At 32.7% G+C, this 19,595-nt stretch overlaps 1 pseudogene; it reads left to right on the top strand.

Moving 5' to 3' along the window:
- Window positions 1-4,542: 4,542 nt before the first annotated feature.
- Window positions 4,543-8,253, top strand: LOC126706660 (beta-amyrin 28-monooxygenase-like; annotated as a pseudogene).
- Window positions 8,254-19,595: the final 11,342 nt, after the last annotated feature.

Here is a 19,595-nt window from a genome sequence, read left to right as displayed (position 1 = left end):
AATCATTAATAAACCATTTTAAGACATTTTTATAAAAATAATAAATAAATAAATAAAAATTTTACAACATTTCAATTTATCATAAAAAGTTTCTTAAATTATTTTTGCCAAAGTTTCCTATTTACATATTTCCAAATTGCAATCAGGAAGGACTCCAGTGGGGGAATTTGCCAAAGCTTTTTTTTGGCTGTGCAGTTTCGTTGGACCAAATCCTTGACATTTTTTTTTTTTTTTTTTTTTTTTTTTTGAGGAACAACCCAACACGAGCTGAAAATATATAACTAAACCAAGTTTTTTACAACATAATTTAAAATGTTTGGAGGAACAACCTCCCCCCAAACTCTTAATGGGAAAGAAAGCCTAGCATCCCTAGTAAAAGCATGGGCAAAATAATTACCTTGCCGCCTTACATGGATGATAGAATAGGATTGAAAATAACCCCTATAGACGTGAAGTCTTTTACTAAGTGGCCAACCAGCACATTTGGGTCCTTCCCTGCCTGCAAATTCTTCACCACGAGGTTTGCATCTCCTTCAAAGCACACCTTGCGAAAGCCAAGTTCCCGAGCAAAAATTGTAGCTCTTCGAGCAGCCATCATTTCCAAAATCTCCACTGATGTTGGCATGGGTACCTTCTCAGACAGAGCAGCTAACACCCGCCCCTCATTGCTGTGAATGACCACCCCAATGCCTCCCACCTACTCCTCCCCAAACACCGCCCTGCCGAAATTTACTTTCACTGAGCCCTCTGGTGGAGGCTGTCACCGTACCGGTCCAACTCTCGTTTGGGATTCTTTCCACTGCTTACCTTGTTGGAACTCATGTAACAAGGTTGAGGCAAATTGGGCAAGCTTCGAAACTGGCAAGGTTGGTTTGTTGTGTCTCAATTTGTTTCTTCGAATCCATATAAACCACGCAATCATGGCAAACTCCTCCAAGCTTTTTCCTTCCACCTATATGATGCTAACCAGATCGCACACTAATTCAATACACGTGGATTTGCTCCTTACCTCTGCAAAAGAATGCACCCACCCCTCACGAATATTATCCAAATGGACCAAATCCTTGACCTAGTTGTTGATTTGTAGTTCCCATCCAACCAAAGTTTCTTCACATGACACTATTTAATTGTTCTTCTCTCTTTTCATTTATGTCGTCCTTTTTTCTTCATTCCTCTTTCATGTAACTTCTCATTCACACTTTACCTTCACAGGTCTGCTCCTCTCCCATGAGTGATGAAAGAAAACTGAGTTGTAGACCCAGCTTCGAAAAGACTATCATGTTAAAGGGTAGGGGTGTGCAAAATATCCGCTTAACCCGCCTGACCCGCACTCGATCCGTCCGCCCCATACAGGTCATTAAATTAGGCGATTTGGGTTGGAGCGGTTAGACCAGGGGCGGAGGGAGGGGGGGCGAGGGGGGGCAGGTGCCCCCCCTGAACTTCCAAATTACCTGCCCCCCCTGAACTTCCAAATTTTTTACTAATAATGGCAGTATATTGCATTAAAATGTATTATTTGCCCCTCTACACAAAAGCCAAAAAACTTTTCCTTAACTAGAACTCTTGAGACTACCATAACTCTAATATAGAACTATGCGTCCCACCTAGTAACCATTAAAAAAAAAAAACCTATGCTACTGATATATGCCTATACGGAATAGGAATCACAGCATCCTAATACTAATAGAACTCTAAAAAAAAAAGTGTATATATGATACAGTGTAAAGCATGCCTCCCATATTTAAAAAAAAAAAAAGTTTTTGAATGTTTTTAAAATTAAGTAAAGGGAGGAAAATAATTTGCTTTTAAGAAAAAGAAATTTTAAATTTGGTAATTCATTTGGTCAAATATTTCTATGCTCTACTCTTTCTCCATATCTCTCTAATTTAGAGAAATTAAAAATGAGAAGTTAGAAGTAATTAGAACCCCTCCAAATCTCTCCATTTCCTTTCTTATAAAAAAATCCAAATAAGGTAATTTATCTTACTTTCCCTCGCTTTACTTTACTCCCATCTATTCAAACAAGCTATTAGAGTTTCTGTTGAGTTTTTAAAAGCATTCAAGTTGAGTTTTTTAAAGAATTCAAGTCATTGAGTCACGTTTATATAGTCACAGGTATATTGCATACTCTTAATATTCACGTTTAAATTTTTTTAGATTAGTTTTTGACTTTCAATTTTGTCTTTTAATCTTGCCCCCCTTGACCTAAATTCCTGGCTCCGCCACTGGGTTAGACCCCCAAAATTGCGGATTGAATTGGGTTATAGATTGAAAAATTGCCAACCCGTTACAATTTGACCCACCTGCTTAATTATACATACATAAAAAATAAAATATATTAGTTCAGATTGTTAAGTATTTAAAGTTAATCAATTCACCTAATAAATTTTTACAACTAATCAATAATCAATTCCCTGAATAGATTGGCCCCAAAAAATTCCTTAAACAAAATCTAAAAAGTCAACATTGAAACCTAAACACCCTACCTACCACCTATCCCATTTACTTTAGCTGTGTATACAGTATACACTTTGTGGCTCTAGGTCTCACTTTTTCTTCTCACCTTTTACTTTTGGCTTTCACCTTCAACCACTGTCTTTCCCTTTCTCTTTCCTCTTTAACCTTTTTGAAGCCTATTTTTTATTATTTCAATTCTTCACCGACAATCACAAAGGTATGTAATTGCGGTATTGTCTTCTATTGTTTAATTCTTTTTTGTCTTTTTTATTTTGGTTTATATCATTTGATCCATTTATATATTATAAAATGTATTATAATATTACAAGCAAAGCCATTCTAGCAGGCAGGTTCATTGTATATTCAAGTAGTTCATTGTATATTCAAGTTAAATATGTTATATATTACATAAGTATATAGATCATCTAGTTCTTTGTCTTTGTCTAATTTTTTATTTATTATTTTTAATCCTTGATGTGACTTTGGAAACGTTAAGACTTTGAGTTTGTTGATTTAATTTTCCTAAGTTGTAAGGTAGAGCCTACTGTTTTTTAATTTCCTAAGTTGTGAGGTAGAGCCTACTTTTGCTAGAGATGATGTATCTCTTTTTCATTGACCCTATGTTTATATTAGAATTGAGATTATTCATTGAAATCTACCTTTAGTTTTTTTTGTGCATTAGTTATATTTTGAGATTATTTAATAAAAAATTGTAGTTTGTTATATATATATATATATATATATATATATATATATATTTTAAATATTGTTAACATCAACCTACCCAACCCACCTAATCCGCTAAGTTGAAACCACCAAAATTTGTAACCAATCCGCCAGATTTAGACTTTGGTGGGTTGGTAGCAAATTGGAATTTTCGCAACTTGCTAGTGACAGATTAGATAGAAAAATTGGCATTTACCCACCCAATTCGACCTGCACACACCCCTAATAAAGGGCCTAAGCTTGATAGAAAACCGAATAAAGATTTATCATATTATTTTAACCAAGTAATAAATACTTTTAACTTTTAACTTTTATGGTAAGTGATTCTAAAAAAAGAACTTTTAAATTTTATCTATTGAGTTTATTAATTTTTATTATTTTAAAGTCATGTTTTAAGAATTAAACCTTGGAAAGAAATCATTTGATGTATATCATTTATATAAAAATATATAAAATAACTATTGGGTTTATTAATTTTTATATTTTAAAGAGAGATTTCTCATGATAAATAGTCCTTCTGTACTATTTTATTATTCATGTTTTAAAATTAAACCTTGGAAGGAAATCATTTGATGTATATCATTTACATAAAAATATGTAAATTTTCACAACTATTTAATTTTCTCAACACGAAAAAAAAACTCATTTATTTAAAATTTATTAATAAATATATTGGTTTTTTAAATAAATTATAAAGCATGTTAAAAAATTATTTTGAATAATTTGGTACATCCAAAACGAAATAAGCCCCTTCTATTAAGAAAAGAAAAGAAAAATAAATAAAGCCTAATAATTTAGGACAATAAATAATATCTCAATATATGATATGAATGCCCATATGCATGGGTCCACGACCATATTTATTTCATGATATTGCTGGATTGCACAATCTGAAGTCTGAACACTTTCAAGTGGGAATGGGTTTCTCTTATCCTGACCAATTATCTCATGCATTGATACACAGTTCAAGATGTATTGTCGGATATCAATCATTTTGTTTGGTAGGCCAAGAGTTATTCGTTGAAAGTAAAAATAATAATTTTGTATTGTTGGATACCAAACCAAATCATATCAAAACTCAAAAGCTAATCAAAATCACAAGATATTGTCAGATAAGAGAACTGAAACAAGATATACGGCTTGTTCGTAGTGAGGAGAGTCAGATTGGTTTTCAAAGTTGGGTTACCAATGCATGTTATCCTTGGTCAGATCAGGTCGAATGCGTGGCAAGCAATGAAAATGTGGCTTCTGACCAACCTTTTTCTCTAAAATCTTTCACTCTCTAGAAAATGCAAGCACTCTTCTTTTCCTATATATATCCTAGCTAAACTTGCTACAGCTTGTCCATCACCTTTTCACGTCTTGCTCATTGCTGTAATTGTGGAAGTTGGTATGGATTTCTTCCCAAACTTGCTTCAACTTGTAATCCTATGTATTTCGGTCTCTCTCATATTCCTTATATATAAACAAAAATCCAATCATGCCAAGTTGCCACCTGGTACAAAGGGATGGCCTGTCATTGGAGAAACATTGGAATTTGCCACGGCTAGAAGAAGAGGAACCCAAGAGAGCTTTTTTAACGACAGAATGAGAAAATATTCACAGGATCTCTTCAAAACCTCACTGTTTGGTGAGAACATGGTTGTGTTTTGTGGTGCTTCAGCAAACAAGTCACTGTTCTACAACGATAAAAAAAAAATCTCTCCACTTGGTGGCCACGCTCCATGCTAAAAATTATATCTTCTCCTGAACTTCTTGAAGATGTAGCCCAAAAAGATTTTGCTCAAATGAGGAGGTCCGTAGTTGAATTTCTCAAGCCCGAAGCTCTTCAACATTTCATACCCATCATGGACTCCATGGCAAAGGAACACTTGGAGACACAGTGGTCTCCTTACAGAAAAGTCAAAGTTTATCCACTCTCCATGAAATATACCTTTGCATTGGCTTGTAGGCTTTTTTTAAATGTCACAAATCACAGCCATGTAACAAAATTTGCTGATCACTTTGCCATTATCATGCATGGTTTACTGTCTGTGCCTATAAATATACCAGGCACAACCTTCAACCGTGCCATAAGAGAAGGCAAAGTTATTCGCCAGGAGATTTTAGAAGTCATCAAACAGAGGAAGAAGGAGCTATCCGAGAATAATGGGACGGTTGCTCGTGACTTTTTGACTCACTCGCTCCTTGAATTAGATAAGCATGGAAAAGCTATTAATGAGATGATGATTGCTAGTAGAATTATGTCCTTACTTATTGCTGGCCATGATTCCACAAATTCAGCTATCACATTTGTGTTGAAGTATCTAGCAGAGTTTCCTCATGTTTACAGTGAGGTCTTCAAAGGTACTTCTCAACACTTAACCCTGGCTTCTTTCAATTAAATTACAATTAAGCTACACTTCTTTCCTAGCAGGGCCGGTCCTAGGCCTAGGCCATTTAGGCCATGGCCTAAGGCCCCCAAGTATGGGGGCGGTAAGGGGTTTTTTTTTTTTTTTTTTTTTTTTTTGGGTAATTAAGGAAAAAAAAAATGTGAGTTACATGTTTTTTTTTTTTTCTATGCTTAAGAAGTCTTAAAATATTAGAGTTATGTTAGTTTATTACTAGTTTGATTACATAGGTTCTATGAATTGATATGCGAATAATTTAATACTCAATTGATTCTGTTGTTAAAATGCCACCTTATTGTCATATTAGTTTGTAAGTTTTTTGTAATTAAATTTGTAGTAAGTTTAGCATTTTTTTAACAAAAAAAAATTAATAGAAATATAACCCAATCAACATTAAGTGAATGAAAAATGCTAAAGCTAATACAAATTTTACAACAAAAAATTTATAAACTAATGTGACATGAATATGATCATCGATGTCATTTAAACAATATAATAAATGAATGTTTGAATAACTTATTTTTTTATTGGTGATATGTCAGTTCGTAAAACCTATATAATAAGTAAGAATTAATAATAAATTGAAATAAAAAATATATAATAAAAAATAAATTAAATATTTTGTGGGGCTAGAGAACTTGTGAACCCGGCCCACTTTACGGTATGACCCAAGACCCAAGCCGAGGAGGGATATTGCCGAAGACATACAACGAAAGTCCAAAAGGCCTAGAGATATAGCCGAGAATGATTCTGTCATCGGCATCCCAAAGCGCTCCTGGAAGAAAGAGTAAGTACGGTATATGAACAGTTAATGGAAAAGCTAAACACCTCTACATTGATGGGTAAAGGATCCCTGAACAGTGTGATGACAAAGGACAAGGGAAGGGCTACCATTACTGTGATTAAGTACTCTGCACCTGACAGAGCAATGCTTTTCAGCTTTTACAACCACCCCCAACCACTTTGGGTATGGGCTGATAGGACAAGTATCATCCCGAGAAAGCTGAACCTACACGTGGACGTTGGAGAGAGGCTGAAGGTTAGTATAAAAGGAGAAGGAAGCAAGCCAAAAAGAGGGGGCTGGGAAAAAAGGCCAAGAACCAGAACCTCCAAGAACCAAAGCCTCCCAGTCCATGCCGAGGAGAAAGACTTATTGGGCAAGCACGGTTAACCCTTGTGCGATTATCATGAACACCATAACCAACCACTGTCCGGTGACCAAGACCTAGCCTTTCATTCCACTCTCTACAAATTTATTGTTTGAGCCTTTAACGTTCGAACCCAATAAACCAATTTTGGGTCGTTACAAATTGAGTCCTTACATATTTATTAAGTGAAATATAAAAAAACTCCTTTAAAATTTTTGCAGCCTCAAACTATCTTGGGCTGGCCTTGTTTCCTAGTACAAAATAAACTTTATCAATAGTACTAGTGTCTCTACCATTTAACAATTTTCGATAGTATAATGTTGTATTGCGGTTGGGGATCAACAACAATTTCAGTTTAGAATTCATTTTCATATTTTCTATATGTATATATTCAACTAAATTTGGTGTATATCTTTGTTAATATAGCACTGCTTAATAACTTCTTCTTGGATTAAAATATGAAATTTTCCACTTTTAAATTAAACATTTTTGTACTTTTTAACATGCATGTCAAATTACATATTAATCGAATGTTACGTACTATTTGATCAATAACTTATGTGATTTATTATTCGATCGATCCATAACCTATGTTTTGAAAATATTTTAAAAATAAGACAATTATTGATCTATGATGATCTTGATATTTTCGACAAATATAAGGTATAAGGAAAAAAATATAATTTAATGGTTCATTTATCAAAATACATATCTAATATAAAATTATTAAATGGTCTAGCATTATCAATACATCTACATACACACTATAGATGCAAAACCTTACTGCGGCTCCCTAAGAAGAAATAGAAACTTTGTTTGGTATGCTATATGCCTTTAGACAGGTGACATAACTTATAAATAAAATTTCGAATGATTAATCTAATGAAAAAGTGGGCCTTACAGAGCAAATGGGAATTGCAATATCTAAAGGCACGAATGATTTGTTGAATTGGGACGACATTAGCAAGATGAAGTACTCTTGGAATGTGGCACTTGAGTCTATGAGGCTAACACCGCCTACTCAAGGAACATTTAGAGAGGTTGTAAATGACTTCACTTACACAAATTTTACTATTCCAAAAGGGTGGAAGGTATGTGACACTTACCAAGTTACCAGTACATGAGCTAAATTATACATCAATTCTCTATGTTATAATGGTGATTCTTAGTGTTAATCCATATATTTTGCAGACATTTTGGACTCCATATTCGACACATAAAAATCCCAAATACTTTCAAGATCCTGTGAAATTTAATCCTTCAAGATTTGAAGGGAATGGACCTGAACCTTACACTTTTGTACCATTTGGAGGAGGACCTCGAATGTGTCCTGGGAGGGAGTATGCTCGATTAGAAATCTAGTGTTTATGCATAATGTGGTAACAAGATTCAAGTGGGAGAAAGCAATTCTAGATGAAAAGTTGTCTTTCAATATATCACCCATTCCGGTTAATAGTCTTCCAATTTACCTTAAGCCTCATGGTCAAAAATAATAGATTGAGTCAAACATTAATTGAATGACACAAATTTTATATAGGAAAATGTTAAATCTCCTACCAATTTTACTGTAAAATTGGTAAAATCTATCTAGCAATAAATGTAAATTGTGTCATTTCAATAACATAATAAATGAATGTTTGAATTATTACTTTTTTATGATTTTGTGACATATCAATATATAAGTCTCATGTAATAAAAATTGTAATATCCCAATATCAATCATATATATGTGCTTTTTACTCAAAAAAAAAAAAATCGTATGTGCTTAGCATTTATTTATTTCTTTTTATTCTTGGATGTAAGCTTATCAATTGATATGTCATCAATCATAAAAAGAAAAAAAAAAAGTAATGCAAAAATTTGATTGTTATGTTATTGAAATAACTCAAAAAGAAACATTCATTGCAATATCAATTTATAAGCTTTTGGTAATAAAATTGGTAACAACTTTAGCATTTTCTAACATTAATGAGTCCCCCTCTTAATTTCAATTATGCTTTATTTTTTTTCTCCGGGGGAGTATGTTTGTGCTCATTGTTGATTCAATAAAACTAACTACTAGTACCCGAACTTTGAGAAATTATACAGTCCTCTGGTGAACCATGTCATTTGTCCATCATTTCACTAAAAGACTCCCATTTGTTTAAAATTGCTGAGTCTATAATTAGTTTCTGTTAAAAAAAAAAATTTAACTCAACAATTTTAAATAAGTGGGAGTCTTTTAGTGGAATGATGAACCACATCACTTGTCCACCATGAGGACCTTATAATTTCTTCAGAACTTAGATGTACACATATTTAGAGTTCCTGGAATAAAGAAATTTTTATTTATCGTCTAAATCTTGTACATTATTTTTCTTGCATTACCAAGTACATATTTGGCCGAATTAGGGAAGAACAAACACATTGATTTTATGGGAAATTCTACCATACTCTCTTTTTGTGTGTGTGTGTGGGGGGGGGGGGGGGGGGGGGGGGGGGGTGGAACCTCTTATAGTTATAAGAATATTTATGATAGTAATCTAGTGACGCAGTGTTAGAGCCCGGAAATTTTTTTAGAGAAGATCATAAAAGAAGTTGAGTTCGATCTTTAACATTCTCAATGTATCTTTTGCATCTCTTTTAGAGAAGAAGTCTCGACTCTCCTTATGCTCACTAGAGCTGAACATGACATTGACAATGAGTCCCTTGTACATATTTGACATGCCATAAGTATACTGCACCAACTCACGGTTGTCCAGCTTCCCCTCCTTCACCATTCTTGTAATGAATTTGCCCACCTGGGATTCTCTTGCTTCTTTGTCTTAGAGACATTCATATTTTATAGGAAGACCCATCTCTTTGAACGTGGAGTATGTTTTCATTAATCTCTCATAATTGGGTCCTGGGTTCGATTCTTCAAGTACAGATATTCCAAAACTCTCCAAACTTGCAAGATACAATGCAGCCGTCCGCTCAGCATACTTGATGATTCCAGGGAGAAGGAGAAGAAGTGTAGGGATCCATAGTCTGTTTGGGTGAATTGATTGAATAAACAAAAAACTAGTGGTGGAGAGTTTGGAGAATTAGCCAAATCAAGTGTCTGTGCCACAGCTCATTATCCTGCACTGTGAAAGTTATTCTATCCTGCCTACCAACCAGCAATAAAATGAAAGGTGCCCACAAAATCAGAAGACCAGTATCATCCACTTTGTCATGACCAGAAGTATATTTCTCTTCACTCTCAAAGACTAATCCAACAGCGAAGCTAGCAACCCAGTCAGCCAGAAGGTAAGCTGTCCATGAAGGTAATTTGTTCGATTTGAGACCCACTTGACGTAAGTATAATGTGTAATGTGTAAATTTTACTATATGTGTGTGCGCACGTGTATATACATGTGTATATATATATATATATATATATAGACACTCATTTGGGCAAAATTTAGATACAATACCTCCATTATGGGCAAAACTTAGATATGTGTGTGCGCATGTGTGTATATATATGAGCAAAACTTAAATATAGTAATTTCTTGGACTTGTAAACATCAACACTTTGCTTCCACCTTAGCTTCTTAAGATCAAAGAACTTCACCTCCATTATCAATAACAAACTCACACAAAAGCAAGTTGAGAATGAAGCCATTTAATAAAAATGTTCAAGCTCATGTTTATTATAAACAAATTAACAAGACAAGTTTAAGCTCATGTTTATTAACAAATTTACAAGACAAAGTTGAGAGTGAAGTCCCACATTGAATAATGATTAAAAGAATGATTAGTTAATATAATATAATTGAGCACATACCCATTGGGTTTAGGCCTTTTGGATTAAAATGTGTCTCTATATATTATATTAATTATTTAAGGAAGCTCTCCAAGGTGTTTATCTCTACAAAAAGTGGTATCAAAGCACGCGGTGGTGTGTAGAATAAAGGAGTCAAGGTTAACGAGATTCCTTTTGCAGTTGGAGTAGGAACAGGGTGTGTACTCATTTCTTGGAAAAGGTCTAAGAAATGAGTATTATTGCCAATGGTGCTAAACAACGATGAGATGCGAGGTTCCCATAGAGGATAAATGACATGTGGGTTTGACACGTAGAGGCCCATGGATGATGCACTAGTGAAGGGAAAGGCCCATTAGGCAAGGGGGAGAGAGTAAGACTTGTTCATGGTCCACAAAGAGAGGTCTTAAAACCCACAGAGAGGCAAAAATTTGTTAGGATTAGTGCCCTTAAATCCTATTGTATGATGCTATGTATGATATTATGTGTGACATTATGTATGACATGATGTATGACTTAATATTGTAATTAATAAATTTGTTTTATTATTATCTGAAATAATGGTAACATGAATATTTGGACATTATCATATAGTCCATGAGATGCATAGTATGTGATTTATGTGAAAAGTCACAGAAGATATAAATTACAAGTTCTTTGTAAACTCAGAATTTAGTTCGTAGTCGGTGATGAAATTGGGCGTTTCATCTGCGAAGACTATAATGTATCAACTAAGATGATTTGTCTTGATCATGGAAGTGGTGACTTCTAGTTGATATGTTAATATATTTTAAGAGTTAAAACATATTAAACTGGACCGCTGTGAGATTTATTATTCTTGTAAAGACTGTCAATTGAATAATAAATCTCACGACTTATATTTGCATGAACTCTTAATCTTGAGAGAATAATGGACTTGATCATGAAGTGTAGGTTGCTTTGATATATCAGGAGTGAGATCTAAAATAACGTTCAAAACCTCATTATATTGGGCAGCCACATTTAGTGTTGATGGAACATATATTCTCAAGATAGAATTCATAGTCTCTTAACGGAGATATAAAATATTCCCTTGAGATAAGTTTAATGGGTTTAGTTATTTAGAAAGTTAGACCTAGCCACTTTAATAAGAAATTACTAAAGTATATATTTATGAAATTGGATTTCATAAATATATGGTGAATAACTTAAAAGGATTAAACCGGGTACTCAAGGATTAAGATGTAGTAATTTACAAAGTGACAGTCTACATTAATGACTTTGTATTACTACGAATATTTTATGAAGAGGTTGCATGTACAATAAAGTCTTGGGATATAATTTATAGATAAGGCCTAAAGTGCAACTGTTTATATAGTGGTATTAAATATAGTTAATGGTAATTTTGGACTTGTCAAGAGTTGACAGAAAAGCCCAAGGCCCATTGGAGCTAGTGTCTTATTGGTCCCTTTTGGTCCCACTCCAAGCCACACACTTAAGCCCAATTGGAAAGGCCCAAAAGGTCAGCCCAATTAGATAATTGGTTAGATACAAACGGAAAAACGTATAGAATTTTAAAAATGAGAAAAACATCATTGAAAAATGGTGTAGGTGAGTGTATGTCACTCTCAAATTCATCCTTTGTAACCAATTGAGAGTCCACACTTCTTGGGCGTTAGTGGAATTGGAGTGAAGATTAAAAGTATTCCCAAGTGCTTTGATCTTAGTTTTTGAAATTCACCGCTTCAAGGTATGCTCTCTTATACTTGAATTCTTAAATTTACATAGTGCATGTTATAGATTGTGAATGAAGTAGATCCGTTTAACTTTCCGCTGCGTTTATGCATATTTCCAACAAAATTCACACGTGAGGGGGAGATTGTTGGGTTATACGTGTGAGTGAAGTCTCACACTGAATAATGATGAGAAGAATGAGTAGTTAATATAACATAACTGAACACATATCTATTGGGTTTATGCCTTTTAGGTTTAAGTGTCTTTATATGTTACATTTTATTTTTCTATAGCTTATAAAGTTATAACCCCTTGAGGTTTCCATATCCATCAAATTGACCAGTGAGATAACTTTCGTTAACTCTTATATATAGACATAAAAATCATGTGACCATTATGTAACCAGTAGAACGAATTAGTTATTGTCCGAATTAGTTATTGTTTTCTTAATATGGTCACGTGATTTTTTCATCCATAAGAGCTAACGTAAGTTAGTCTTAGGGGTCAATTTGGCAGATAAGGAACTTTAAGGAGTTAAAAGTAGAAACCTCCGCCCGGCGCGAGGAGGGGGGGGGGGGGCGCTTAGGGCATTTGTTAACAAAAAATTAATACCATTTTCATGAGAAATAAAAAAATAAAAAAAAGTTAGTTACTTTCCTCTTTTCTCTTAAAATGTTTTTAAAAATATTTTGGCGTAAATACACTTTTAGTCCCTATATTTTGGCTTTTTTCCATTTTGGTCCATACATTTCCATTTCACCACTTTTAGTCCCTAAACCAATTAACGCGTGTTATTTTAGTTCTTTCCATCAGTTAACAGATAGAAATAACTGAGATGACTAACGAAGGGATTAAAATATTATTAAAAATTTACTGTAGCACTCATCAGATTAGAAAAAAAAAAAATCAAGATCTATGTTCATCTTCAACAAGAACACCAAAGAACACAGACCCTCTACTTTAATATTATAATAGGAAATCTGAATATATAAACCAAATCAACAAAAATACATAACAAAAAAAATTCAATCTTCCTAAAAAATAAGCATTGATAGTGAGAGTGGGAAGGGAGAGATAGATTGAGAGAAAGAGAGAGGTAAAGGACCACAGATTGGTGGGTGGGTCTGAAGGAGGTGAGATGGGCGGGTGGGTTTGATAGTGGCAAGATGGGCAAGTGGGTCTGACAGCGGTGAGATCAGTGGGTGGGTCTGAAGGAGGTGACGGCGACGAGATTGGTTTGTAGATCAGAGATCGTGTTAGCTTCTTGGCTTTGAGGATCGGTGTTAGCTTTGAGGCTTTGGTTGGGTTTGTAGATTAGAGATTGTGTTAGCTTCTCGGTGGTGTAGATCTGTGGCAAAGACGATGACGGTCCAATAAGGCTAAGGCCTGAACCTGTGGCACGATCAGACCAACAAAGGTTGGGCACGATCAGAGATCATGTTGCTTGGGTTTGAGGATGGGGGCTTTGGAATTTATGATTTTTTTTATTTATTTATGGTGTTTTTATGCTGAATTTTCTGGGTTTATGAATTTTATTTGCTGGAGGTTTCATTGTTGATTGAAAGATGAGAAAATTTGGGTTTGAGTTGTGATTTTGTATATCTGGGTTTTGTGGTTTGAGAAAATCTGAGAAGATCTACTGCTAGGTTTGTGTTTGTGTTCTTGCTAGAGGTCGATTTGTGTTTGTGTTTGTGTTTGGTTGACAAGAAAGGCCAAGAAAATGCAAGTAAATCTGGGCATGTGTTCTTATGTTTAAAATTTGGGTCTGTGTTCTTTGGTGTTCTTGATGAAGATGAACATAGATCTTGATTTTTTTTTTTTTTTAATCTAATGAGTGCTACAGTAAATTTTTAATAATATTTTAATCCCTCCATTAGTTATTTTAGTTATTTTCATTTTCATCTGTTGACTAACGGAAATGACTAAAATAACACACGTTAATTGGTTTAGAGACTAAAAGTGGTGAAATGGAAATATAGGGACCAAAATGGATAAAAACCAAAATATAAGGACTAAAAATGCATTTACGCCAAATATTTTCTAAATCAATCCATAACTTTTCCCAAATAATTGTCTTACGTGCCTAGCTATTCAGCTCAACGAAATCTTAGGGTTCCAAATCTGAAAAGACACAAGTCCCATAGAGAATGAGCTACAAGCACTCACCGCAAAAGAATCCAAAGTTTATATTCCTTGAATCAAATTTAGTAATGTTTTGCAGTAACTGATTATGAATTACAAACAAAATTTCCTACTTTCTTAAGCTGAAGTAAGATGTAGGGTTAATGGTAGATGTCTACAAATATTTGAACAAGAATAATCACACAAAAATTTAAAATACAATTAAGCCCAACTGAAGTGCTAAGGTCTAATAAACGTCTGTAAAAGTTCCCTAAAAAATAATTAGGAGTCAAAATCAGGGATTGAGCCTGAATGAGATTGGTTTCCTAAGGATTTACTCCAAATGATATTGGGCTCATTTAATCTTAAATTACATTACAATCAAACATATAATTAATTTTAATATAAAAATTATAAACTTTTCTTGCAGGATTATCAAGTGCCTGCAAGAACATGATAAGTCTTCTGATTGAACTAATGAAAACCAAGCATTGGGTTGATTTTAATTGGTTCGCCCAAGGGAAATTAAAATATTGCAATTTCATTCATTTTGATGCGTTTTAAGACCAAAATCTAATCAATCAAAATTAAGTTTTTCACAAGACCATTCAAGAACTCCAATTCTTATCCAGAAAAATACTTTGTTGTCCTTGACCCCAAATGTGACAATATGTGATTATATTTTTTTTTTCCCTACATCAATTTTCGAAAAATTTTCCCTTTTCCAAATTTATTCAAAAAATAAAATTTCCAAAGTTACAAAATAAGGCATATACAAGGATAAATATTGTTTTAAAGATAGACATTTACTGTACCTTAAAGCTAATATTTTCTCCTTATAAATGGAGGAATAAAAGATTTACTTTGCATTGCTTTAGGCCCAAGGGAAGAATGGGATATATAGATGTTTGCTTTGTCTTTTAGAATACCATTTCCTAATAGCCTACTTATATTCATTATTCTCTCCTTATAAATGGAGGGATAAAAGATTTGCTTTGCATTGCTTTAGGTCCAAGGGAAGAATGGGATATATAGATTTTTGCTTTGTCTTTTAGAATACCAATTCCTAATAGCTTATTTATATTCATCATTCTCTCCTTATAAATGGAGGTAATAAAAGATTTAGTTTGCATTGTTTTAGGTCCAAGCAAAGAAAGGGACAAATAGATGTTTGCTTTGTCTTTTAGAATAGTGAGAATCTCAATTTGAATTGAATATATGTATATATATATATATATATATATATATATATAGAGAGAGAGAGAGAGAGAGAGAGAGAGAGATTCTTTAAATAATATTACACAATTTTTTTTTATTCAATGAAACTTTTGACAAATCCATCGTTGTAGTACAACTTTAATAACAAATCTTTCATACAAAAACTTCACACAAAATAATCACATTAAAGAATCAAAATCAAAGTCCTAGTTTATCTAGGTAAAATCTTGATCAAACAACATTCCAACATCAAATACACATAGTCAAAGCACAATTAATCCATGGAAATCATGAAGAAGGATCGTGAATTGACATTCTTAGAAGAACGCATAAAAGTTTCTAGAGTTTCCACTCATCAAAGGAGTCGCCAAATGAAGATTTGTTGCCATTAGTCATAAAAAGATTCGTGCATGCAATTATTGTTGTATTAATTAAAGAAATGGATAAAATACAAAAAATTAACCTTGAGGTTTAGGCTAATGCTAGATGCTTTTAAAAATTATCCAATATGCTCTCTAAGCAAAAACGTCATTTAACACCATTCAAAAATCCCTTACTATTGCTTTCATCTTAGTCTCTGACTGCATTTCTCTATTATTGGCATAACATAGACAAGATAAGCTGTTGAAAGAAAGTAGAGAACCTAAAGGAGCATGAAACTTTCAAATGGTATAAAGTGTCATTTGGACTTAAGTAACAAATTGGATTTTTTTTTAAAAGTTTAGTAGTACTTAGTAATGGCATTAACCTAATTCTTAGGGGTGATTTTTGTATTTTATCCTAAACAAATTTTACGCGTACGTACTACGTAGCACCTAGGCGTTAGTACAGGACCACAGCTGGACTATTTCATATGGATCGTGCGAAGATGAAAGAGCCTGAAACTTAAGAAAAACAAGTTGATTGTTAGAAGGGTTGGACCTAGGGCCAATTTAATATAACTTTAGGCATAAGGCAATAGCTCTTTTCCTTTCTGTTCTAGACATACGATGCTTATGTTTTTTCAATGAGGAAGCAAAAAAAAAAAATGGAAAAACTAGCTCAAGTGTTGTCCTACTTTAGAAATATTACTCCTAACAAAACCCATACAGTTTTGAAGTAAAACTATTATAGTACTAAAAGTTGAAGCGGTAAGAGTCTTTGTAATTTATTGGTCTCCTTTATCAAGAGAATTGAAGTTCAAATTCTTCTTTCCCCACTTATTGTAACAATTAAATTATTAAAAAAAAAATTCAAAGTTACCAATTCTCAACCATATAGAAAGAAATAAAAAATGTTCAAGTTACCAACTATAGCTAGCTACTAGTGTACTTTTCAAGTTTAGAATAATCCATTTTTTATTGGAAATAATTGAATATATTCTAAGGAAAGATAAAAAGTATAGTTCCATAAATTCTCTTGAATTCTTAATGCATTTATTATTTTCTTCAAATCTATAAAGAATCACAAAAAATACTAAGAAATATTGCCAGTGAAGGGAATGTTATAGAAAGTATGAATATAATAAAGAAAAGGTAACGGATGATACACAAAGAAGCATATGAATCTATAGTTTGCTTAACAAATTAGAATTCCCCAATCAAATAAATAAATAAATAGAATTCCATTACTTTACTTCTTTTTCTTCTGTTTGAATTTTCACATAATGGTGTTAATATATCTTAATGCTAAAAAACATGGCTCCGAAAATTTCTTAAAATTTTCAAAATGATGGGATATTTAAATATATTAATTTAAATTTATATTGATTAGTCAAGTATATCTTCAAAATTTAGAGGGTTTTTTGTTTTGGGCAATTTTAGAATATTGTTGTAGTTATAATAACAATGGAAATGATGGTGACAATGACTTAATGACAGATGGTATGTATCATTATGTTAGTGGTTGCCATGTTGACAATGCCTATGAGCAGTGGTGGAGATAGTGGTGACGATATTGACTAGTGGTGGCAACAACATTGACAATGACAATGATGGTGGTGGTGGGAGGACAATACTTTAAAGAATAAATAAGGATTGAACTAGACTTTTATAAACAAACTTAAGAGGCTTATATAAGAAATATGAAAATTTGGGGCACCAATATTCATGTTGCAAAATTAAATTGAAATATAAGGCTAAAATTTTACACTTTAAAAATTTGAGTGCCCAATAGCATTTATTTAGTTTTGCCCATAAGAGCATTAATTATGGATTGGTTGGTGGGATGACTATAGTAATGTTGATAGAATTTTTAAATGATGCATTCCTCTATAGAATTTGAACTTGGAATTTGAATGAGAAGTACTACGTTTACAACGTTTTTACAATATTTTCATAATAAAACATAGGTGGTAAGTTGTTATTAATTCTAATATAAACCTGTCATTGAAATTATTCTTTTGCCCATCAATAATAACAACCCATAACAACTTGTCCTTCTTGTGAAAATGTTGTAAAATTGTTGTGAACATCAATTTGAATAAATGAAAATCTCAAGCCTAAAATTTGTACAAAACAAATGAATTACCTTTTTTGTTAACCTAAACAAAGGAAGTCAATAATGAAATTTTCAAATTACAATTTTGTGTAAATTCCACTTCAAGAATTCCTAATCCAAAATGAGATCAGAGATAGAATCTTAAGTGTATCGTAGTTTAATTGCATTTCTTACTCTCATTTCTAAAGAGAACTAGAATTTGAATCTCATCTACTCCATTATTGTAAATATCAAATTATTATAAAAAAATTTAAAATAAAATTAAAAAAAAACCTAAATAGAGATATGTAAATAAATGAATAAATAAAATATTTATGTGGACATTTAAAAAAGAAATGTTCGTATGAAATTTGTCCATGGATTAAAAAGTGACCGGAGAAAAGAGAAACATAATATAAATCTAAATTGGAAAGCATAAATACCTAGCCTATTAATTGCTTCTCTTTTCCTTTTGTGTTGAAGAAATTTTTTTTTTGGGCACAATGTTATGATTATAACTTGATAAAATAATAAGGACCATGTTTTATCCTCAAAAAGTAACACCCTTGAGTCCTATATATACTAGAAGTTATGATCTTCAAAAGAACATAGTTTTAACAAAACTTTGTTAATACTAGTAGTGATGGTTGCTTTCAAAACTTTGTTAATAAGTGTGTATGTTTTTCTAATGCTATCCATAAACAATAGGTTGCTTTGCTTGCTTAAATTTTCCATATAGATGTTGAATGCAATAAATTTTGGGCCTATTTGATTGTTAATTTCCACTTGAATTTACAATACCTTTTACCCATTTTACTCTCTCTTGTGTGTGTATTTTTTTCTAAGAAAAAAAGATAATTGTCCCACATTATTTAATAGAGCATTTTGTGTATGGTATAACTTGTTCTACATTCCCTTAAAGATAAAATTATAGTTTCTTAATGTCATTTATCATGAAAAAATCACAAGGATTGGGATCTTGTCAGTGCACGAAAATGTAAGGATAATAAGGATATAGAAAAGCAAATGGTGAAGCATGGTCCATGGAGAGTAGCAATAAGAAACGTTAAGACAATAAGAATATAGAAAAGGAAAATATAACATATTAGAGGGAGAAGCATAGGACCCTAGGTTGCATAGCAAGTCCTAATGCCTTTCATTCACATTTTCTTCAGTCTTCTATATTTTCGCTTGATGGTGTTATCTTGTACTTATGATGTTGCCTTTTTTTTTTCACTTTTTCTCCGCTTATTTGACCGCCTTAAAATGAAAATATAAGGTTTTGCTTGAGGCTAAAAATAGAATATTCTCTTCTTTTCTTTTGGAGGGAAGCTTCGGATGTCTAAGCCCACCCGATTCTTCCTTTGTTTTTAAAGATGATAAATAGGTGATCACAGCAACTTATTAATTAGAAGATCGAAAATTTTATGACAACCCTATGAAATAGTATCACATATGTTTATAACTTGAAGAGAGATGGATAAAAGTCTCTTAAACGAATGAAAAAAATAAAATGTTAGTAAGAAAATATTAGGGGAAAAGGGAAATGTTATATTGGAGTTCAAATAGGAGTACAACACAAAATAAAGTAAAGAGTTG

The sequence above is a fragment of the Quercus robur genome, chromosome 11 (assembly GCF_932294415.1).
Source record: "Quercus robur chromosome 11, dhQueRobu3.1, whole genome shotgun sequence".
NCBI lineage: Eukaryota > Viridiplantae > Streptophyta > Magnoliopsida > Fagales > Fagaceae > Quercus > Quercus robur.
Note: the sequence above shows the minus strand (reverse complement) of the source record. Positions and strands in the feature narration are given on the sequence as shown.